The sequence below is a fragment of the Procambarus clarkii genome, chromosome 11 (genome assembly GCF_040958095.1).
Source record: "Procambarus clarkii isolate CNS0578487 chromosome 11, FALCON_Pclarkii_2.0, whole genome shotgun sequence".
Lineage (NCBI taxonomy): Eukaryota > Metazoa > Arthropoda > Malacostraca > Decapoda > Cambaridae > Procambarus > Procambarus clarkii.
In genome coordinates, this window is record NC_091160.1 from 6,538,657 (window position 1) to 6,563,149 (window position 24,493).

A 24,493-nucleotide genomic window follows, 5' to 3' on the forward strand; every position below is an offset into this window, starting at 1 on the left:
AAGAAGAGAAAGGACAGCAACAGAGAACAATGAAGAAACAAAGGTGAAAAGGGAACACAGCACATTAAAGAAGCGCAGGATCAGGGTCAGGGTTACGGGGCATGGGTAAACTGAGTACAGGAAGAGGGAAGGGAGCTGGAGGATCGACCAGGGGCGGACGAGCAGGGTCTGGAGAAAAGGAGGGAAGAGAACCGAGGGTGAAGGACAGCAGCAGGAGGGGCATAAACCAGGGAGTGCACCTACGCAAGGGTAGCAACCGAGAGGGAAGTGGGGGCCAAAGAAATCTCCTAAGCAGGAACAGGGGGCGGAACCAGGGATACAGGACAGGATGGAGCGAGTGTCAGAGGTAGGGGGCGAGGAAGAAAGCGAAGCCTTCTTACCTGCTGGAGAGAGGAGAGGAGCAAGGCTTACACTGGCCGATGGGAGAGTGATGGACATCAACCCGCACTGACAGGTGGTGTGGAGAGTTAAGGGGGCATATCATTTTAAATCGTTATAAATTAAAAGTTGTTCAATTTGCTTATAAATTTATTTATGAAATGGTTATAGAAAGGGCTGCAACTGGTCCAAGTTTCACCATCACACCCTAAACAGAAAAGGAGAAAAAAAATACACAACGTATTATGCAACGAATGTTCAACATTCTCAGATAATCTCAGGGAACACGTGTCAACTAAAATGTCTACCATGTGCTGTAGAAGCACAAACTCTTGTAATAATTGTAATATGTATGTGCAATATATTTATATGTAAATTTTTTTTTTTTGGCCAATTTTTTTTTCTCGTTTGTTATCAAGGGATTTGCATGAAACTTGCACACCTTGCTCATTGGATGCCTATCTGCAAGGGTGCCAATTATGAACGAAATCTGTTGAAGTAAAGCTCAGCTACAGGTGGCCGAACTTGGATCTTTATTTTACTCTGGAAAGTAATTTACACCTTCAAAGTACTTCAGAGCTTTCATTTATTAATCAATTTACATGCAAATTACACCTTATATGTAGCGTTTGTGCTTCTACAACATGGCGTAGACATTTTAGTCCAAAGTCTATTTGTTGATTTTATAAAAATTTATAAATATCATATATTGCATATTTTTTAGAAGGGTAACTTTGAATAATTATATTATTGCACTAAACACTTTTTTGATAAAACTGATCACTAGAATCCTTTATTATGTGCTTAATTTAATATCTGAGTTATAGAAATGATTTTAGTTGACACATGTGTTCCATGAAACTATTTGAAAATTCGTTGCATAATTCGTTGTTTATTTTTTTCTCCTTTTTTGTTTAGGGTGTGATGGTGAAACTTGGACCAGTTGCAGCCCTTTCTATAACCATTTCATAAATAAATGTATAAGCAAATTGAACCACTTTTAATTTACATGAATATGCCCCCTTAAGAGATGGAGAGAAGGAAGGGAAGGAGGATTGGAGGGAAACGAGGAAGACACAGGAGACATGACAGACTGGGTACAAAGAAGGGGAACACCAGACACAGACAGGAGGGGGACCCTCTGGGACAGAACTGCAAAAGAACATGAGGAAGCGGCGGTGGGCATGTCTGGGTCTAAGGCCCAGAAACTGTTGCGAGACTGAGGAAGGCGGGAAAGACGCGAAAGACTGCGGAGAGGAGGAGCACAACACATGAGAATAAGAGACGTTAGCATAAGGGGGGAGACGGCGAACTTGGTGCCTCGCCTCGATAAAAAACAAACGTTCCTGGTGCTTCAGGTTGAGGACGGCTGCAGTAAAGCTTTTAATGTATACAAGAGCAGGAGAAGGTAGGGTGGGCCTTACTGCAATTGAGGCAGCGAGCCTGGGGAGAAGTGCACTCCGACTTGGTGACCTTCGTCCCCACACACAGGACAGACACAGTATTGGAGCAGTGGAGGGCTCCATGCCCAAACCTCCAGCACTTACTACAGAGCCGAGGAGAGGGAATGTACTCTGGACGGAGCACCTGGCACCAGCAAGAATGACAAAGGGCGAAGGGTCCTTCCATCAAAGGTATTCTTCACAAGCCGAAGGGGTTGATGGCGACGACCACGAGGGGGACGAGTAAAAGTCCACCTGGAGAACAGAATGGCCCTGGGCTTCGAGGATATGCCGAATAACTTTGTGGCAGCCCTTTAGATTCCGAACACCGGTAGCAACATGGGGCGGGAGGAGAATAGTGCTAACACTGGCATTCAATCGAGCGTTCTTAGAGACCCTAACAGGGGTCTTGCCAAGGCAGGATAAGGCAACCAAGCGGGAGGCTGCATCCTGAGGAGCAGCAGCAACAACACGTGTACCGAGAAGGGTGGGGTTCAAGGTAACGGGCATCTACTGAATCAACAAGGTGCCTATGGAGGGATAAATCGTCAGACATAGAATCAAGAGGAAGGAAATCAAAGCATTTGGCCCACAAAGTGTGACCAAACAAGGCTTGTAACGCATCAGTCGGGAAGGAATCGAGCAAGCGCAGCCGTGGCGTGGACGGCATTGAGAACCCCCAGAGAGAGGTAGGGGGGGGGGGGTTAAAAGGCGCAGTAGTCAGAGACAGAGCCGTGCCAGGGGACATGGTTGTCACCACTGGGGGCTTGGGGCTCGACCCAACCTCGAAGGGAGGGAGGGGAGCCGAGGGAAGTAGTCTGAATGGTTAAAGGAGGATCAAGGGTGGGGCCCAATGTAGCGGGGGGCTACAGAGCCCGGTCTTCCAACACGGTCCAACTCGGGGGCTTGGTCGCCCACCCCACGAGCCCGAGAAGGTAGAAGAGGAACAGAATTTGACATAAGGACGAGAGGTCAGACTTTCATTCACGAATGTATCCACATACCCACCATGGAGCAACAAATAGAGGCAGGACACCCAACAAGAAGCTATCGCTGATCATGCCCAGGTGCATCATGAGTATAAGCCCCACAAACGCCACCTTAATAAGGACCGTCAGTTTGTCGAGATTGGGTTCAGTGACGAAAGGAGGATTGACACTAAAAGGCTTCCCCTCGCTCTAGACGTCGGGTAGTATAGTTCTACGGGTGCAAGAGTATGCCTCCTCAATCACCCAGGCGTCAAAAAGTAGTCCAAAAGAATAATCAAAACAGGCTAAAGGTCGGCAGGAAATGACAATTAGAAAGAGGCGGGAGAAAAACGAAACATAAGGAAAAGCGATCGGCAAACTTAGACAGCAGCAGGAGCATATGGTTTCAAAAGGACAGAAGGACTGTCCCATGGAGCATCATTCTCTGGAAGCCACCCACCAAGCCCCCTCATGGCAACAATGGGCCGAACAGGGAGGGGAATGCTGGTAGAAGGGCTGCTTCCTTGCCCGTTGGGTCAGCCGACTCAAATAGACTACTGAAATGCTTGTTCTTGTGCAGCCGGATCGAAGAGGCAAATTCGGGCATCCCCCAGACCACCGTCCTTCCAGTCAGTATAAAAGAACGCATTCGGGCGTGTCGTGCACATTCAGAGCGCTTTACTCTAGGTCAGACCCCATCCTAAACCAGTGCATTATACCGGAAAGAGATGGGAGGCCTCTTCAGTAATGTGCAACCCTCTGGTACTAAGCCTCTATGATGAGGCTTAGCCGGTAGCCATGATCTACCGGATCAAGGTGCGATTCAGAGGGGACCGGACCGTTACCCGGATAGAGATCCTGGACCTGATCACCACTATAACACCTGTTGCACCACTAGACGTAGTCCTCAACGACGGAGAACCCCAAACTGCTGTTTAACAGTGCTGCAACATTACAGGGTCTGTTCGACCCCACCACCCCCTCTGCTCTTGAGGCGGCACACATGATCCTCACCCCACCATGACACTACCTCGCAGCCAGGACGGTGTTTGTCCGGAGAGTGAGCTCCCTATTTTCTGAAAGCTGCCAAAGACGTCACAAGCATAAACGAACAACACCTTTCCTTCACGGTAAAGTTCATTCCTATACATTACCACCCCCCCCCCTGGTATTTTTCCACCACGCGTGCACAGATAGTGCACAGACCGAGGCATCTATGGTACCTGTACCATGTTGCACAGTCAAGGTTTGCCTCCAAGAGGACCTTATTCTCACTACGGCTGGGATCTTAGAAAAGGTCTCTACCATCAAAAATATCTCACCACCTGACATCGTGGAGACCAGAGGTATTCACCTTCTCTTCTCCAGCAACAATGACCTGGAGAAACTATTCGCCGCCGCCTCCACGACCACGCTGCTAGACGTCGGCCTCACCCTCACTCCTCCTAGATGCCACCTGGCGGACAGGACTGTTTGCCAGACACATCAGCGCATGGATCTCTGACCACAGCGACGACGAAATCCTCGCCAGCATCAATTTCCTGAACTTGACGCTGACCATGGTAGTGGCCAAGATCAGCACCAACTCCAACAACACTCGCAGACCCACACTGAAAGTGACCTTCACAGTCATTGCAGCAACCCACGTCAAAGAACACGGCCTTTAGTGCGCCGGAATTAAGATTCCACCTGCCGACATGACCAAAGAACGATACACAGAGCTCCGCCAGTGCTTAAAGTGCTACCGATACTCCCACTACACCAGTAAGTGCACCGAGTAAGTGCAGAAATGCAGTATTTGCGCCCAGGAGCATCACTACAAAGCCTGCACATCCTCCCACTGACGCTGCCTACTCTGCAATGGCCCGCACACTGAAGTTTCACCCAACTGTCTCCACCATCAGGAAGAAATAAAAATGATGGCAAGCACCACCTCAACTCGGCTAGCCAAACCGCCTACGTCTGCTTTCCCGGCCTTGCCCGAGAACGCTGGGGAAGCTGCTGCAGTTGCCACCTACACCACCCTCCTACCGGTGCTACTACACCTTGCCGACAAATTGGCAGGCAACGAAATCAACCTATACATCCACATTATTAACAAGCTCCTTACGGGCTCACCATAGCCCGTGCTACATGGACACTTCGTTCTGAGTAGCTAAATCTAAAACAACAACAAGAGGTTGCTCACTTGAAATGGACATCCGACGGTGACAGTACCAGACGACCATCTCCCAGCTCCTCCACCTTGGGCCGGCCCGGTGTCCGACCCTGCAAAAGTACCCACAACCAGTCCGGTAACAGGGACGCCACCCACACTGGCTACCCCTGCCAACGAAGACACCACATCCAAAAACAACGGACCACGCGAAACTCCCACAACCAACACCGAGGCTCCCCAGAGCCGACGTTGACGAGAATGGCCTTGCGACCAAAGACGACTAAGAAACCAAAAATACTTGCTGATCGGAAAGAACAGCACATAGTGAGCTCAATGGCAACACACACCAGACGATAATTGGCCCACAGACGTAACAAGTTAATCAGCCAGAACAAATACCCGCACCCCAAGTATGTCCACGCCCACTCCATGAACGCTTACAATAATCTCTCAATACTGAAAAAAGAATACCACGACCCAGATTTTCACCGCAAATTCCCTGATGGACAAATGCAATTCCTCAAAGGACGACGATCCTGATGGTACCAAACTGCCGGCGTTGCTCTGTTCAGATATAAAGCGTTGATTTGCACATTAAACTGCAACCTGGCGACTAAGCCTCCTGCGGGTCATAAACTGCAAGCGACCATGAAGATGCCATCCATCCACAGATCCCAAGAACCAGCTATTGGTACTGGTAATGACTCCAAAGGGCCTCCACTTATGGGCTATTCATGCCCGTGCCCCCTTTTGGGTGGCTTAATCTAAATCAATCAATCTATACATGACAGCCACCTCTCCACCATGAAGGTCACCTCCACATCGCCTAAGGAAGCTACCTTTGCTACTACCAACGGCTTCTGGTGCTTTGGAATCGCTAGCACCCTCCCCCCCCCCCCGGACAGATCACCAAAGAAACAAATCCACAAGGGCTGTGACGATGATTCGAACCTACGTCTGAGAGAATCCGACGTTGCCTTTATCGAATGAGCTACGACATGCTCAAAAGAATTTCAACCAGAAGTTCTACTGACCTTACTGGACCCTGCAGCCTCTCGGACACAAACCAGGATTTTACGAAATTCCCCCATGTTCGAATCCTCATAACGGCCCTAGTGGATTTGTTCATTCGATGCATCACGCTATTGTGACTTGCGTAATGAAGTAATGGCGAAAGACGTAGAACAGCCTGTTGACATAGCTAGAGTGCAGAGGGGGGGGGGGAAATTTTGTAAAATCCTGGTTTGTCCGAGAGGCTGCAGGGTCCAGTAAGGTCAGTAAAACTTCTGGTTAAAATTCTTTTGACCAAGTTGTAGCTCATTCGATAAAAGAAGCGTCTGGGATGCTCTCAGATGTAGGTTCGAATCTTCGTCACGGCCCTTGTGGATGTGTTCATTTAATGCATCACGCAATTGCAATGTCTGTGTAATCACCAAAGTACACTATTAACGGCTTCGGCAATGCTACAAGTGTTGGCTACGATCACTTCACAAAGAACTGTACATCTCGGGACCAACGGTGCAGCAAGTGCACTGGGAACCAACACTTCAAAAAATTGCATGAACGAATATCTTCAATGCCTTCTCTGCGATGGCGAACATACTGCCGTTGCCGCAGAGTGCCCCGAAGACGTGAAGAAATACAGATGTTCGACGCCAGGCAGACCAACACCACTCCCCGTGCACCATCAAATTTCAACGTGCAAGCCGCCAATTCCCTGAAATTCCAGGCGGAGGCAGAGCGTCTGCACAACCTGCTAAGCCAATGGGGGTCTAGCTCCCAGTCCGCCAACCAATCATCGACTCGGCCGCAACAGCCACAGCCTCTGGCCAATCAACAAGCCAGCCTTCACCACACCAGTTGTTCCCCAACATCGATCATAGTACCATCTTCGGACTCGTCCACCTGGTTGAAATGGTGGTAGGCAGGAACTGCAAGGAATTCGCACGAATTCTAAACATACTATATGCTTCCAATGGTCTACCAACATTTAATATTTGAGGAACTGTTCACAACTACAGCTCCAGCCACTGCCACCGCTACGTCTGCACTGGCAGACGTAGCGGTGGCAGTGGCTGCACTGGCAGATCTCTGCCGGCGCCCACCCTCTGCAACCTGCTACAGCTCCATTACCTCTGCAAACTGCCACTCCAGACCAACCACATATTACTCCAGTTATACCGGCGACTACATCACCTGCATCGGCACCAATATCAGTTGCTCCTGCAGACCTCCACCTGTCTTCTGATTCTACTGCCTCTGTTGACATTGAAACACTCACCACCCCAGACTCGTAAGATACCATGATTGATTCTCCAGCAGTACCTGAAATATATTAACAACGTGACAACACTGCATTTGGATCTCCCGAATTCAGATTTCTCACCAGCCGTATATTATACACAAGGTATGAAGAACACACTCTAGGAGCTAATGTGAAATGGTTGACAACGACGCAATCTTCTCGGTATGCGATAAATCCACACTGGTATCCGAACTTTGTCCCCAGGACTATGCTGAGTAAAAGAATAAACATCAAATGATAACACGAAGCAAGAAGAAATAGGTGAAGAAAGAAAACCTAAGACACCACCGAAGACAGTCACCACCTAGAATGAAGCACCGCCACTGCCGCTCTTCCTGACCCGACTCGAAGCCTTGCCAGTTGTGGGGTTGTTTCAGCATCGACTTAAGACATGCAGCTAGGTCAAGCCCTGGCACTTTCTCTACAACTTCAGCATTTCCTCTCGCTGACTTCTCTTCAGCTGTCCGCACTTCAAGGCTCGACCTAATGGGTATCTTATCCTGCATATTATTGCATTGTGCGGTGAACGGAGCCATTATAATTATTACTATTATAATAATTATTAAATATTTATATTATAATAATCACTCTTCCTTCTTCTTGGTCTTGAAAAAGGCAGGCCTCGGGTGAAAGAGGGCTGTGACGATCTTTGTCTGGAACACGTAGGTGCAGGATCGGAACGTCCACCTCCCGAGGGTCGTGCGGCCCAAGCTCTGTTTCAAGAGGCTGGGGTCGTTAATACCCTTGATGGGGTGGTTCTTCTCCGGCCACGTCCACGGCGGTCTCTGGTGTTGGAGGTCCCTGTGCCCTTTTTCAACTACTTCGAGGTTATCCCCGGAACTCGGTTCCTGCGACGGCGCTGGAACCAATCGTAATGGTGTGTGTGCCTTTCCATTGGAGACTTTCAGCGCCATGGAGAGGGGGGGGGGGAGGGGGAGACCTGCTGCCTGGGTAACAGCTTTCTCCCCAAATCAACCTACCCTGGCTTTGCGCCCTGGTGAGACCACTTCAGACCAGACCGACACCAGAGCGCAACTCCATGGTCTCCAGAGACTGAATGGAAGCCTACTACTATTGTCGTGTGGTGAACGAAGCCAGCTACGGATAGCTTGCCTTGCCTCATCCTCCATTTGATTCTAGCTAGCTCTGTTTTGTACACCACGCCCAGAATAAGACGGTCGTCGTTTATGAACGAGGTGGTGTTTTAGCACGTATAACCTCTGAGGTTTGAGGGGGGCCTGTGTGATAAGACCCTCCTCAGTGAGACAGAGGAGATGCCCCTGACACAGTCGCCAACAAGAATACCAAGGTACTTGTACTCGTCAGTGATACCAATAGTCCATGGCTGTGCCCTCGACATGGAACCTCGTTTGTGAAGATACCATTCTTGCGTTTCCCATCAATTTGTAGGCTCGGTGATCGGCAGTTTCCCGCGTTGACCCTCAAGACAGCGCCACTCAACGTATCACACATATCAATACCTGAAGGCCGGTCGGCGTCTCTGCTGCCACGACCAGCTCATCTGCAAACGCTAGTACAGACACCTTTTACCCCCCCCCCCCCAGACGAATCCCCAGGCTCAGTTTCTTCATATTGGCAAGTGCCTCATCAATCGCCAAATTGAAAAGAAAGGGGACTAGGGACAATCCCTGTTTGACTCCCTTAGTCACAGGGATTACCTTAGATTTCTCGTTCTGACTGGTTATGACTGTCGAGGCACCATCATAGCCCGACATAATATCCCTAAAAGCTTGGTGATTTCCTTGCGCTCCATGGGCCGATTGATGGCTGCATGAGGGACGCTGTCGAAAGTCTCCTCAATGTCAAGGTGCGCAGGAATTTCAGCACTTAGACCTCAGCCAGAACATCATCTAGGATCTAAAGGTTTTCAACGCATCCATCCACAGGAATGAATGAACAGGAATTATGTTACGGCCCTCTCGGGTCGCAACCGGGTTCTTACTCTGATGTTGTTAGAGGAAGGGTATCCGGCCCCAAGCCAGTAGTGGCTTTCAAGGGATGAGATCCGTAACGCAAGTAAATTAAAGGGGAAGGGAAATAGTCAAAAACTTATTAATATAATTACCGTCACCAATAAATATATATAAGAAGATTACACGGGGGGGGGGGGGATATAAACACTATTATATACACTGTTGTCTTCTTCTGAAGACTCTGGATCTCCACGGTGCTCACGATGCCAAGCTCTTGGTGCTCTTGTGGCCTCACGACGATTCCTTCGAGAATCTTGAGTCTACCCCGGCCACAGGCCAGCCAAGTCACAGTTCCACTGGGGGCACCGTCGTGGAGGCCATCAACCACAAGTCCAGCAGATAGCTGGCAGGTTCCAAATCAGCGACGCTGGTTAGGCCACTCCACGATCGATACTAAGGTAGTGAACCCTTGTCAGGAGCCTCGTGTGATACCACAGATCACTCTCCTTGCCACAACTCCCCAGTGGTTAAGCGTCTCCACCAGTCGGTCCCGGATATGACAATCCCTCAACTGCCACTTCACAGGCAGGTCAACACCACAGTGTTCATCCGGGGGCGACTCACAGCTGCTGCAGCAAACACTTGGAGACGAGACGACTGCCTTGGGTAGACTGATCCAACTTCCGTTACAGCAGTCCCAGGTCGACTCTGTAATCAGACACGTCATCAGTAACAGGGACACTCTAAAGCACCTCACTTACAGGCTTAGACACAAACGCCCGACATATCCATTCCATAGATGGCGTTGCTGTCTAAGCTCCACCTCACCAGAGGTCAGCAGCGGCTGTGTTATGAGCTGAACAGGACGGGAAACTAACCCTTGTGGCCAGTACACCTCGTCCTCACCAGGTGTCGTCGTCCATTTGGAGGGGGTTTCGGGAGCTGACCCACAGATGGCGTGGTCGTCACTGCTCCAGGCTCAGACGCTGGATTCGGGTCCGTAACACTTATGTCTCTCGTCGATCCTGATAGCTTGAAAGTCTGCTTACGGTCTAATGAAACGGCTGCACTATCGTAGAAGAATCGGTAATGAGGCAATAGTGTGAGAGGGGGGGGTGGGAGTGTTTCCTGGCCTAGAAATCTTAGGAATCGGCACCATTTTACACGCCCGGTAAGGACGTGGCAGGGAGTGGCTAGCCAACCGCAGATAGAACAATGTCTGTCATTATGATGAGTTATATTTGATACCCATACCAAGGAGATTCGAAACCCTTTATTCTGTGCAGCAATTACTCAATTTATAGCTTTTAGTATGTGGCTGAAAATTCAGACGTTAGTCTGCACTAGTTCTTAATTTTTCTTTCAACATCTCCCAGACTAGTATCCAGGGAGCATCAAACCCACCAGGATTGCTCTGAAACAATAATAATAATTAATGATTTTTATTTAAAACCTGTAAAGAATATACAGGGGTTTAATAGGATTCAAAATACCTAATAACTTGGGTGTAGATTAGTTTGAGCTGTAACTTTCAAAAGGTAATTTTTTTCAGTGTACTACTAATGGTGATTGGGGATGCCTAGGGTATGGATGTTCCTCTTGACGAGCACGGAGCAACCAAGACGAAGGTGGAGTTGGAAAGGTTGCGGACAGACGTCCCCTTGGCTAGATCAGACTCCACAGTCGGCAACGTTGTGTACAGGTAAGCAGTTTTTTAACTGTTCGGCTCTGAGAAACTCGTATTAAAATAATTTCTAGGTTAGATTATAACCTAGTTTCCAAGTTAAATTATTTTAGTAATACCTGGTAAATGTGCAGATTTTGTAACATTCCAAGCTAAGCTTTTATATTAAGCAGTCAGCTTTAAATCTTGACTCCCGGCAGGATAATTAATGTAAATGAAGCAGAGCATCAATGCCCTGCAGTTTGTAGCTGGTCAGTACAGTATATTGAATAAGTTAAAGCATTAAAATCTTCCCTTGCTGTAACAGGGAAAGGTAAAAAATTATATAAAGCAGAAGTTCTGAAAGATTGGAAACGAGGATCGCAAGTTATTGCGAAGCAATTTGTGCCACAGTGATTGAAGGTTAAAATTTTCTGGTAATTTATTAATGTACACATAGCCATTTAAAGTACTGACAGTCTACACGGGTACAGTAAGTGCTGTTGGGCAGTGGGGGGGGGGGGGGGGTTTGAAATAGCCTAAGCTACTCTATCCCTTTGAGATGTATTTTTTTCTTGTCTCAATAAACATACTTGAAGTGTTGTTGGTATATTTTTAATTTGTTAAAATTTGATAATTTTCCTTAAGATTTATTTTTATTTGCAATTTTATAACGTTGACCTTTGGTGGTCTATATTAGTGTAAGTGATGGAATCTTCATTCCATTTAGGCTGTGAAAGGCTTCAATTATGCTTTAGTTTGTCTGCCAACAATGTTTGTAGGAATGAATAAACTGCAGATGACATTAACGATGATTGCTAGAGCCTACTCTCTAATAGCTACTCAGAGCTGTTAGAGCCTACACAGTATTGTAGAAGAATAGGGTTAAGGCATCGTAAAGGGTTGAGCAGAACCAGCTTGTAATAGGTTAACTTCATAGGCTATTTAATTGACGCACTCTGAAAAATTAAAACTTTGCTCTTTATTAAGAGTGGGTATAAATAACTGTCTTGCAAAATCCATAACGTTTCTGCAGTTCACTTTAAAAGTTCTTAATTACAAACTGAAATGCTACTTAAAGGGGTGAAATGGAACTAGTCACTCAAAGCCCCTGAAATTTTGTCACTTATCCAAAGCAAATAAAAGGAACCAATATTGTGGAATTGTCTCCCAATTGTGGTTTAAGTAAATAAGCAAAACCTAGACCAACATTCTAATGCAACCTAAACGAATACTTCCTAGCCTAACAACATAATTATTTTTAAACTAAGGACTAAGGGGGAAAACTAGCTTCGTCGAATCGGACTTGTGTACCAAATGACGCCCATACTTTTCATTTACTCTTGATGATGATGATGATGATGATGATAATAATAAATCATTGTCGGGACAGGCACATGCAGAAGTGGCGAGGAGAGGTATCATGTATGAGGAAAGTCAAACCATGCAACACTACATGCGAGTCAAAACACCCATTTTACTTATGGTAAAAGGAGAAATGCTTGGAATTACTGTGCACATGCGGCTCGGGCTTTGGTACAAATATTAGTGGGAATATGGGATAGGTGTTCATGGTAATGACACGAAGTGTAAACTATGTGGTATGTTAAGGTCTCACGCCCTTTCACATTATGTTCTTGATTGTCAGTTTATTAATGTATATAGAAACAGAGAAGGATTGTTCCTGAACAAATAGCCTGGATGTGTCACAACGGAAAGGTTGATATTCTGGAGAGATAAAAGAATTTTGCACCAAGACTGTAAACTTTTGTTAAATTGTCTTGCAAAATGTCTATACAGTATACCTAAGTCATAAAAGTATTCGTGTGTACGTTTGATACCATACTACTTGTGTAAAGGAGGAAATGTATGTTTATCTCGCAGAATGTTCGGCAATATGTTTGTTTGATGTGTGTCTACATATGTAAGAACACGTTGTACTGAACAGGGTGAGAATAGCTTGAGCTACCTCATCCCTTTTGTGTGTGTTACCTCAATAAACTTATTTCAATTTCAATTGTCGGGACAGGAAGCCAGCGTGTTCATGCACGTTTTAAATTGAATTAAACGTTTTATTCAGGACAAAGTACATACATAGATGATGCAAACATAATGTAGGATATAAAGAGCTTGTACATAAAATACCTAAACCTAATAATATGAATAGCGTTTCGGCCAAGAAATTTGGGCATGTTTTTCGGGCTTTATCGTGGTCACTTAATCGGGCTTCAGGTTTTGGCTTTATCGTGGTCACTTAAACATTGTCACTTGGATGACACTTAAAGCTATGATGTCTAAAAGTAGTAGTCTACTTCAGCATTATCAAGAGTTCAAATTGTTAAATTTCTAGTTACGTTTAAGGATTACTTGATAAGTTACCAAAATATTAATCTTTTTAGGTTTGGCCGAAATGCTGTACACTATTGGCGCAACTCTACAAATTATTATTTAACTACAAAATCATACACCCTATGTATAATGCAGACATTAGTGTGATCTAGATTCTAGACAACTGCAAAAGTGAAGTACGTTTGGATGTTTTACAATCAATCCCCTTCCCCCTTTCCCAGGCTAAATGTGTTCCTACTGTTTACACACAGCCTTAAACTACTGCCATGCTCATATTTATCTTATAAAACAGTTCAAAGTGACTATCGTCCACACTTTTGATATAATTATTACCATTTTAGTGTAAGAACATTTTAAGCAATGTAGCTTTGCTGATGTGTTAATTTACTCATCCCCCTGATTGTTTTAGTGTGGCTGGCTTCCTACTCGGTGGTGTGCTGCTCTTCGTGTCGTTGTTCGATCCCACTAGAAAACCGGTCATAAAGTTCTTCGACCATGCCTTTGGTGAAGCAGATCAGTGAGGCGGCGGCGTGAAGTTCGGGACTGGCCTCGAGTCGCATGCTGCTGCGGCTTTCGACGCCTTCACTGCTGCTCTCGACAAGATGGAAGTGATTGCCAAGATGAATATCTGAATTATCTTTAATGCTTTTGTGAATGTTAGCACTTGTGCACTAGTCGTGTATAAATAAAGATTTCATAAATTTTCCTTGTTAATAACCTCTAGAAAGTCTGTTTATTTCATAGGCTATTAGCAACTAAGTATAGTGGTAATAAGTTTTTAAATACAAAAGTTAATTATTTGCTAGATAAAGGTGCAAGTTTGTCAATCCCTCCGCAGAGGACTGATTGCCGTGTTAAGTGGCCGCCTGGAGCTGCTGGGGCTGGCTCGGCCCCCCGACCTCATGCCTGCTCTGGGTGTTGTACTTGTGAATGATGCACCATCTATGGTGCAAGATGAAGATTTCGCACCGGCCTGAGAGAATGTACAATATCGTTGAACTGTTTAAAAAGAGAAGGGTGTTGCCCGAAGCAGTGCTCAAGTGCACCAACATGTATTTGGCGCCTTTGCAGGCCCGGTAAGTGGTATCCCTCGGCTCCTGCCAGAGCGGTGCAAAACTGGTAACGGGCTCAGGCTGGACGGGAAATGTGTGTACCTTTACAAACTGCTAATTTTTTTAATCTTTGTTAAATGCATGATTTATGTATAAGGTATATAATATAATTTATTCAGGTAAAAGTGCATACATAAAAGATGTTAAAATGTTGGATTTTGAGCAGGTACATAATATGCCTAAAGACACCAATGTGCAGTTTCAAGCAATATGTGGGAAACAGACTAAAATTTAAAACTAAGAGATCAAAGCATAAATTGAATTGAGAAGGAAAAAAAATAGTAATGGATAGAACGGAAAATTGAAACGGAACGGCAAAAGTAATTTTACTAGACTACAATTTTCTTCGTTTATACATAGCGGATATCGGCAGTTAAAAACAAGTTGTCCCCTCCCTTTCCAGCCTGTTGTCATGAGGCGGCTTAGTGGGCGGCTGCCGAGCTGTGATGCTCAATGGGACGGTCCTGTGTCCTTTTGAAGCCTTGTGCTCCTGCTGCCGTCTTAACTAATTGTGCTGGTTGCTATTTCCTCTGAAGTTCCCTTTTTCTTCACCCGACCCACCCCCCCCCCCCTACCACCACCACCACCACTTCAACTAATTCTTTCCCGCCGACCTTTTGACATTCTTAATTATTCTTTGACATCTATTTTTATGCCAGGTGTTTGGGGAGGCACTCGCCCATGGAACCGTGGTACCCGACGTTACTGAACTCGATCTCGACGGACTGATGGTTCTTAAGGTGGCGATTGCCAATTGCAAGGCGTATACTCACGATGCACCCCTGGGGGTGGGGCGGGGGTCTGTCTTGTCAGGCACCTGGTTGATACCTGGTTGATGGGGTTCTGGGAGGAGTTCTACTTTCCAAGTCGTTGATGGGGTTCTGGGAGTTCTTCTACTTTCCAAGTCGTTGATGGGGTTCTGGGAGTTGTTCTACTTTCCAAGTCGTTGATGGGGTTCTGGTAGTTCTTCTTCTCTCCAAGTCCGGCCCGAGGCCAGACTTGACTTGTGAGAGTTTGGCTGTTGCTCGGAGCGGCCCGCAGGCCCATATACCCACCACAGCCCGGTTGGTCCGGCACTCCTTGAAGGAAACAATCTAGTTTCCTCTTGAAAATGTCCACGGTTGTTCCTGTAATATTTCTGATGCTCGCTGGTAGGACGTTGAACAACCGTGGACCTCTGATGTTCATACATTGTTCTCTGATTGTGCCCATGGCACCTCTACTCTTCACTGGTTCTATTCTGCATTTTCTTCCATGTCGTTCACTCCAGTACGTTGTTATTTTACTGTGCAGATTTGGGACCTGGCCCTCCAGTATTTTCCATGTGTGTATTATTTGGTATCTCTCTCGTCTCCTTTCTAGTGAATACATTTGGAGAGCTTTGAGACGATCCCAATAATTCAGGTGCTTTATCTCGTCTGTGTGTGCCGTATGTGCGCCGTATATATGTACGTAGGTGTCCTATCCTCTAATTGTGGCTCACGAATAAGCCCCCATAACCACCATGGAATGTAATTATTACATACTAGTTTCTGCTGCTGCTGAATGATCCTTGTATAACTCCCCAGGCTCGTCGGGTGGGCGACCAGGCGCACCCCCAATCCCCGAGTCGAACTGTTGGAAGACCAGGCTCTGTAGCCCTCACTACATTGGGCCCAGACAAAGCTACTCCTTTGACCCTCCCGACTACTCCCTTCACTCACCCTCCCTCTGTGGTAGGTTGAGCCCCCAAGCCTCCATTGGTGACCACCTCATCACCTGGAGTGGCTACTTCTCTCATTGTGACAACTGCGCCTTTTACCTCCCCCCCCCCTACTCTCGTTGGGTGTTTGGCACTAACCTCCCCCCCCCCCTTTTTAAGACTCGCTCATAAGATTCGCTCCAGTGCTAATACGTTCCACACCTTATTTATTCCTGCTACATGGACTAAATATTTTAATCTCAACCATCCGGATTCTACACGTCCTGAAGATTTCTTCCTTCATTAACATCTCGTGGATTAGGTGGATGCCTCCTACTTTTAACCCCCCCTGTACTGGTACAAGTGTCATTGCTGCTGCTCCTCAGGATGCAGCTACCTGCTTAGCCATTTTGTCCAGCATTGAGAAGACCCCCCCCCTCCCCACCTCAGTTAGGGGCCTCCAAAAATACCCGGTTAAATGCCAGTGTTGGCAGTTATCCTACTGCACTATGTTGCGACTGGTGTTAGGGACCTGAAAGACTGCCACGAGGATATTAAACATATCCTTGAAGCCTAAGGTCATTCAGTCCTACAGGTTATGTTCACTCGACCCCCCTCATGGTCATCAGCTTCTACACATTGTGAAGATCACTTTTGATAGTTAAACCTTTCCACCTGCTATAATTCTTGTTGGTGCCAGATGCTCCACTTAGGAGTACATTCCCTCTCCTAGACTTTGCAATAAGTGCTGGAAATTTGAGCATGGTACCCTCAAATGCACAATTGCAGTGTATGCCCCATTAGGGGTGACTCTGGTCACTAAGACGGTGCTCTTCTTTCCAGGCTCACTACCTCAATTGCGGTGACGCCCACCCTACCTTCTGCACGTGTATAAACTACAAATGTTAGGAAGACTTCAATTTGAAGCACCGCAATAGTTTCTTTAACTGAGGCGAGACGCAAAGTCCGCCATCTCTCCTCTTTCACTAGCATATCTTATGCTCGTGTGCCCCCTCACTGTCTGGCCTGTTGTTGCCGTGAGGGGGCTTGGTGGGCAGCTGCCGGGGTGATGCTCCATGGGTCAGTCCTGTCCTTTTGCAGCCTTATGCTCCTGCTGCTGTCTTTACCCATTTTGCCAGTAACCTTATTCTTTTCATCGTGTTTCATTGTTCTCCCCCCTCTTCTATCATATTGTAATTTCCTGCCGACCTTTTGCCTGTTTTGATTATTCTTTCGACTTTCTTTTCTGACGCCCGGGTGTTTGGGGAGGCATACTCTTGCACCCGTAGAACTGTAGTACCCAACGTCTCGAGCGAGTAGACCCTTTTATTGTCAAACCCTCTTTCGTCACTGAGCCCGATCTCGACGGACTCGCGGTTCTTAAGGTGGCGTTTGTGGGGCGTATACTCACGACGCACCCCTGGGGGGACCCCAGCAAGATCGGCGATAGCTGATCGGCGATAGTTGGGTGTCCTGCCTCTAATTGTGGCTCCATGGTGGGTGTGGGGGCATATTCGGGAATGAATGTTTCTTTTTCGTATCTATGTTGTATTCTGTTCCTCCTTTCCCTTCTCAGGCTCGTGGGGGTGGGCGACCAAGCCCCCGAGTCGGTCAGTGTTGGAAAACCGGGCTCTGTAGACCCTGCTGCATTGGGGCCCCGACCTAGCTCCTCCTTTGGCTTCTGACTACTCCCCTCCCTGTGGTTGGGTCGAGCCCCAAGCCCCCAGTGGTGACCACCTCGTCCCCTGGCATGGCTCAATCTCAAGTTGTAATTACTGCGCCTTTTAACCCCTCTCTGGGGGTTCTCAACGCCATCCTCGACACGGCCGCACTCGCTCGGTTCCTTCCCGTTATGATGCCTATCAAGCCTTGTTTGGTCCCGCTTCGTGGGCCAAATACTTTGATCTCCTCCCTCATGATTCTGTGCCTCCTGACGATTTCTCCCTCCATCGACATCTTGTTGATTCCGTGGATGCCTTTATTATCTTCAACCCCACTCATCTCGGTACATGTGTGGTTGCTGCTCCTTCCCAGGATTGCTTGGCTGCCTTATCCTGCCTTGGCGAGACCCCTGTTCGGGTCTCGAAGAATGCTCAGTTGAATGCCAGTGTTGACACTATTCTCCTCCCGCCCCATGTTGTGACCGGTGTTCGGAATCTGCAGGACTGCCACGATGATCGGCATATCCTCGATGACCAGGGCCATTCTATCCTCCAGGTGGACACGTTTACTCGTCCCCCTCGTGGTCGTCGCTGTCAACCCCTACGGGTTGTGAAAAACCTTTGATGGTAGGACCCTTCCCCCCCCCCCCTTCCCCCTGTCATTCTTGCTGGTGCCAGGTACTCTGTCCAGAAGTACATTTCTTCTCCTAGGCTCTGTAACAAATGCTGGAGGTTTGGGCATGGTGCCCTCCACTGCTCTGGAACTCTCTCTGTCCATGGTGTGGGGGCGAAGGTCACTCTAAGACAGAGTGCACTTCTCCCCAGGCTCGCTACCTCGACTGCGGTGAGGCCCATCCTACCTTCTCCCGTGCGTGTATCAATTACAAGCTTGAGGCAGCCGTCCTCAACTTGAAGCACCGGGAGCGTTTATCCTTTCCTGAGGCGAGGCGCCAGGTTCGCCGGCTCCTGCCTTATGCCAACGTCTTACGCTCGCGTGTTGCGCTCTTCCTCTCCTCGTCCTTCCCACCTTCCTCACTCACAACTGTTTCCGGGCCTTGGACCCTGATACGCCCACTGCCCCCTCCTCTGTTCCTTTGAGTTGTGTCCCGAAGGGTCCCCCTCCTGGTCCTCTGTCTTGGGTCCCGTTCTTTCTACCCGGTCTTTCATGTCTCCTGTGTTTTCTTCCTCGTCGCCCTCCAATACTCCTTTCCATCCTTCTTCGTCTATTGACTCTACCCGCCGCCTGTCAGTGCGGGCTGATGTCCATCTCTCTCCTAACGGCCGTCATGTGTGCTCTCGTCCAGCTTCTCCTGTTGAGACGCTGGAATCCGTTGCCCGGTACGTAGTTGCTGGGACACCAGTGTCTCTAATTCAGAAGTGTAAGCTTGGCTCCTCTCCTTCCTCCTCCCCGGCGGGTAAGAAGGCTTCGCTTTCTTCCTCGGCCCCTACTACTGACTCTATTGCTCCTTCCTCTCCCGTTTTGGTGGTTGTGCCCCCTGTTCCTACTATGGAGGTTTCTTTGGCCTCTGCTTCCCTCTCGGTTGCTGCTCTTGCTGAGGTGTACTCCCCTCTTTCTACTCCCCCTCTTCTTGCTGCTGTCCTTGACTGCTCCTCTCCGTTGTCTCTTCCTTCTCCTCCGGACCCAGCCCGCCCACCTCAAGTCTGTTCTCCCATTTCCTTCCCTCCGTCTTTGCTCAGTTTACCCATGCCCCCTAACCCTGACTTTGCTGACCCTGATCCCAACCCTGATCTTCTTTAACGTGCTATGTTTCTCTTTCGCCTTTGTTTCTTCCTTGTCCTCTGTTCTTTCTCTTCTCGTCGATGTCTGTTCTTCAATGGAACGTTCGAGGTTATTACGCAAATTTCCTCAAACTCCAACTTCTGATTTCGCGGTTTTCGCCCCTTTGTGTCTGTCTCCAGGAGCCGATGCTTGGTGCTCGTCCTGGTCGCTTTCGTGGCTATTCCTTTCTTTCCCCCCCCCCCCAACTTTTGCTGGAGCTCCTAATTCTTCTGCTCTCTTGATTCGCTCTGATGTTCCCTTTGTCCCCTTACATTTTCCTTTGCCTCTCCATTGTTCTGCTGCTCGTATCTTTGTGGAGAAATGGTACACAGTTTGTTTCATTTATCTCCTCCCGAGTGTCCTGCTTTCTCTTCCTGATCTGAAACATCTAATGACTCCTTGCCGGAGCCTGTGCTCCTGCTGGGTGATTTCAATTGTCGTCTTTCCCTTTGGGGTGATGTTCTGACGAACACCCGAGGTCGCCTTCTTGAGCCGTTTATCCTTTCTTCCTCCCTGTCTCTTCTGAATTCTGGTGAGCCCACGCATTTGGACTCTCGGACTCTCTCCCTTTCCTCTCTTGATCTTTCTCTTTGCTCATCTTCTCTTACCTTAGATTTCACGTGGCAGGTTCTTGATGACCTCCATGGCAGTGACCATTTCTACATCCTTGTGGCACCTTTTTCTCTTTTCGCCCTCCCCTCTCCTTCCTTAGGTGGCAGTTTGCTAAAGCGGACTGGAACGTATTTACCCTCGGTGCTGCTCTCTCTGACCTCTCCCTCGCTCTCTCCTCCTTTTTCATGACACTGTTTTCGACGCTGCCCTCTGCTCTATTCCTCGTTCTTTCATTTGGGGTCCATGGAAGTGCGTTCCCTGGTGGAGTGCAGACTGTGCTCGGGCTGTCCGCTGTAAGAGTGCAGCCAGGAAGAGACACCGCCATCGGCAGACGGCCGATTCTTTTCTTTTGGAAAGCGAGTGCGAGGAAAGAGAGTGGCTAAACGTGAATGTTGGGCATCTTGTGTCTCCACCATTACGTCCGAAACTCCTCTGCCACAGATCTGGAAGCATATCTGCAAGATAGCGGGTAAGTTCGTTCCCGATGTTTAACCGGTCCTTCACCTCCATGATACTTTTGTGGCAGACCCGTTTCAGGTCGCTACCGAACTAGGTTCCCACTTTTCTTCTGTTAGCTCTGGTCTTCATCTTCCCCAATCTTTCCCTCTTCGTAAACCTGTCCTTGAATCACGTCCTTTAGATTTCTGCACTCGTCTTCAACTTCACTATAATGATCCCTTCTCTCTCTCTCTGAACTTCGTTCTGCCCTGGCCCTCTGCGGTTCTACGGCGGCGGGCTCCGATGGTATTCATTATGAGATGCTTCGCCGTCTCCCTCCGTGCACGTCTCAGTATTTACTGAGTCTGTATATTCGGATCTGGGAGTCGTCGTCAGTCCCTGAGGACTGGCTCGATGCCGTTGTCCTCCCTGTTCGCAAACCGGGGTCTCTGGGTACTTCCCCTAAGGACTTTCGCCCTATTGCTCTCACAAGTTGTCTGCAAACTCTTTGAACGTATGGTTAACGTTCGTCTGATGTGGTTCTTAGAACATTATCACCACCTCTTCCCTTCTAAATTAGGTTTCCGCAAGTGCCGCAACATAACAGATGTCCCGGTGAACTTGGAGGTCTATATTCGTACTGCTTTTGCTGCGAAGACCTCCGTTGTTGCCGTCCATTTTGACCTGGAAAAGGCTTACGACACCACTTAGCGAAATCATATTCTATCTCAATTCATTCTTTTGGCCTTCGTGGTCATCTCCCTCTCTTTCTTCGCAGCTTCCTCTCCCGTCGATCCTTTCGGGTGCGCCTTGGTACCGCTCTCTCTGCCTCTTTTCAGCAATACGAAGGTGTGCCCCAGGGTAGTGTTCTGAGCACTACTCTTTTTCTGGTTGCCCTCAATGGTCTTCTTTCCTCTCTTCCTTCTGGTGTCTTCTCCGCTCTCTATGTCGATGATCTTACCCTTTGCTGTCAGGGTGATGATTCGCCTCTCCTTCAACGCCGGCTTCAATTTGCAATTGATGCCGTGTCGTCTTGGGCCACCGATCATGGCTTCAAGTTTCTCTACTTCTAAGACTTGTGCCATGACTTTTACGCGGAAACGGGTTGTTCTTCGTCCCTCTTTGTCACTTTATGGTCATCCCCTTGAATACAAAGATTCCGCGAAGCTTTTGGGGTTATTCCTTGACACTCGTTTGTCTTGGTCTCCCCATATCTCTTACCTCCATGTTGAGTGCTCTAAGGCCCTTACCCTCCTTCGGGTCTTGTCCCATACTTCTTGGGGGGCAGATAGGCGCACTCTCCTTACTTTACATTCCTCTCTCGTCCTGTCTAAGCTCGATTATGGTTGCCCTGATTACTCGTCTGCTACTCCTTCTACTCTTCGCCGTCTTGATGCTTTGCACCATACTGGGTTGCGCCTCAGTTCTGGTGCCTTTCGTTCGACTCCCGTCCTTAGCTTGTACGTTGACACTGGCTTCCTGTCTCTCCAGGACCGCCGTGATCGCTACTGTCTTCACTATCTTGCGCGGTCCTTACAACATCCTTCCTCTCGCCTCTGTCGTGCTTTAACTTTTACCCCTCCTGCGGTTCCTGTTCCTCTTCACCACCTCCCTCTTCCTGTCCGGTTATCTCGCCTCCAGGATTCTCTTTCCGTTCGTATTTCTAATGTTTCTCCTCGTGTTGTTCCTTCTTTGCCCCCATGGAGAGTCCCTCTTCCGCGGTTTTGTACTTCCTTGACCCGTATCACTAAAGCTTTTACCCCTCCTACGGTTCTAAAACGCCTTTTCCTTGAGCACTTTTCTTCTCACTCCCGCTCCGTTTCTGTCTTCACCGATGGGTCTAAGTCGGCGGACGGTGTTTTTCCTGATCGCACTTATATGTGTCGCTTACCTCCGGAGACTAGCATCTTTACAGCGGAACTTTATGCTATTCTCTATGCTCTTCGTCTCCTGCTTTCTCGTTGTCAGTCTTCCTTTGTAGTTGTTGTTGACTCTCGTAGTGCCCTCATGGCTCTCGGGTCCTTTAATCCGGTTCATCCAGTAGTTGTCGAGGTCCAGCATTGGCTGTTCCTTGTTCACAGTAAATTTAAGTCGGTTGAGTTTTGTTGGGTTCCCAGCCATATTGGTGTGTCTTTAAATGAGCGTGTGAATGCTGCCGCCAAGGAAGCTGTCCGCTCTTGTCCCATCTCTCGTAAAGGCATTCCGTATTCCGACTTTTACCCGATTATCCATTCCTCGGTCCTTACCCATTGGCAGGCTTCTTGGTTGTCTGTTACTGGTAACAAGCTCCGTACTCTTAAATGTTGTGTTTCCTCGTGGCCGTCCTCCTTCCACCGTAACCGGCGGTAGGAAACAGCTCTGGCGAGGTTGCGTATTGGCCATACTCACTTAACCCATGGTCACTTGATGGAGCACCGCCCTGCTCCTTATTGTCCTAGTTGCATTGTCCCTCTTACGGTCGTGCATGTCCTTCTTGAATGTCCTGACTTCCAGGACGAGCATGTGTCTTGCTTTCCGACCGCCCCTCGCGGTCACCTGTCCCTCAGTAGAATTCTTGGTGACTCGGATACTTTTGATATCGTTCGCCTTATGCGTTTTTGTTCTCGTATTGGCATCCTTGGTGATATTTAGCGCCCTCTGATTATTCTGCGCATTTGATGGTGCTGCATAGCCTTCCCGGTTTGGTGCCTTCTTTTGATAATTACTTACTTTCTATGCTTATGTGCGCTAATCAGAGGTAAAACTGATAGTAATGATGAGGATGTTAAATAGAGGTGTAGTTGTCATCGTCATTCACTGTATATTACCCTGTGTAGACTAAGCTCTGTTAATCATAAGTTACGTTCTTGTCGATGTAGAGGAGTGGTTGATAATAAACTGAAGGAAGGTTAGCGCTCTTTATATTACCTGTATAATTTAGGTTGGGAATTTAAAAAAAAAAACTAGATGAGGATGATGAGTTTATCTTAAAGATATATATATATATATATATATATATATATATATATATATATATATATATATATATATATATATATATATATATATATATATATATATATATATATATATAATATGAATGAAAACTCACACCCCAGAAGTGACTCGAACCCATACTCCCAGGAGCAACGCAACTGGTAACTACAGGGCGCCTTAATCCTTAGCAACGCCTTAGTTGCGTTGCTCCTGGGAGTATGGGTTCGAGTCACTTCTGGGGTGTGAGTTTTCATTCGCATATAGTCCTGGGGACCATTCAGGCTTGTTCGCATTTGTGTTCCTCACGTGTGCCCCAAAGAATGAGGTGATTTGGTGAAATGCTATGCCCAAGATTACGATCCGAGTGACCGTCGGGGAAGTGGCTCAAATAGCCTCGGCTATCACTTCCTTTTGACGGCCGTGATGGTCAAGTGGATTAAGGCGCCCTGTAGTTACCAGTTGCGTTGCTCCTGGGAGTATGGGTTCGAGTCACTTCTGGGGTGTGAGTTTTCATTCGCATATAGTCCTGGGGACCATTCAGGCTTGTTCGCATTTGTGTTCCTCACGTGTGCCCCAAAGAATGAGGTGATTTGGTGAAATGCTATGCCCAAGATTACGATCCGAGTGACCGTCGGGGAAGTGGCTCAAATAGCCTCGGCTATCACTTCCTTTTGACGGCCGTGATGGTCAAGTGGATTAAGTCGCCCTGTAGTTACCAGTTGCGTTGCTCCTGGGAGTATGGGTTCGAGTCACTTCTGGGGTGTGAGTTTTCATTTGCATATAGTCCTGGGGACCATTCAGGCTTGTTCGCATTTGTGTTCCTCACGTGTGCCCCAAAGAATGAGGTGATTTGGTGAAATGCTATGCCCAAGATTACCATCCAAGTTGCCGTTGGGGAAGTGGCTCAAATAGCCTCGGCTATCACTTCCTTTTGACGGCCGTGATGGTCAAGTGGATTAAGGCGCCCTGTAGTTACCAGTTGCGTTGCTCCTGGGAGTATGGGTTCGAGTCACTTCTGGGGTGTGAGTTTTCATTT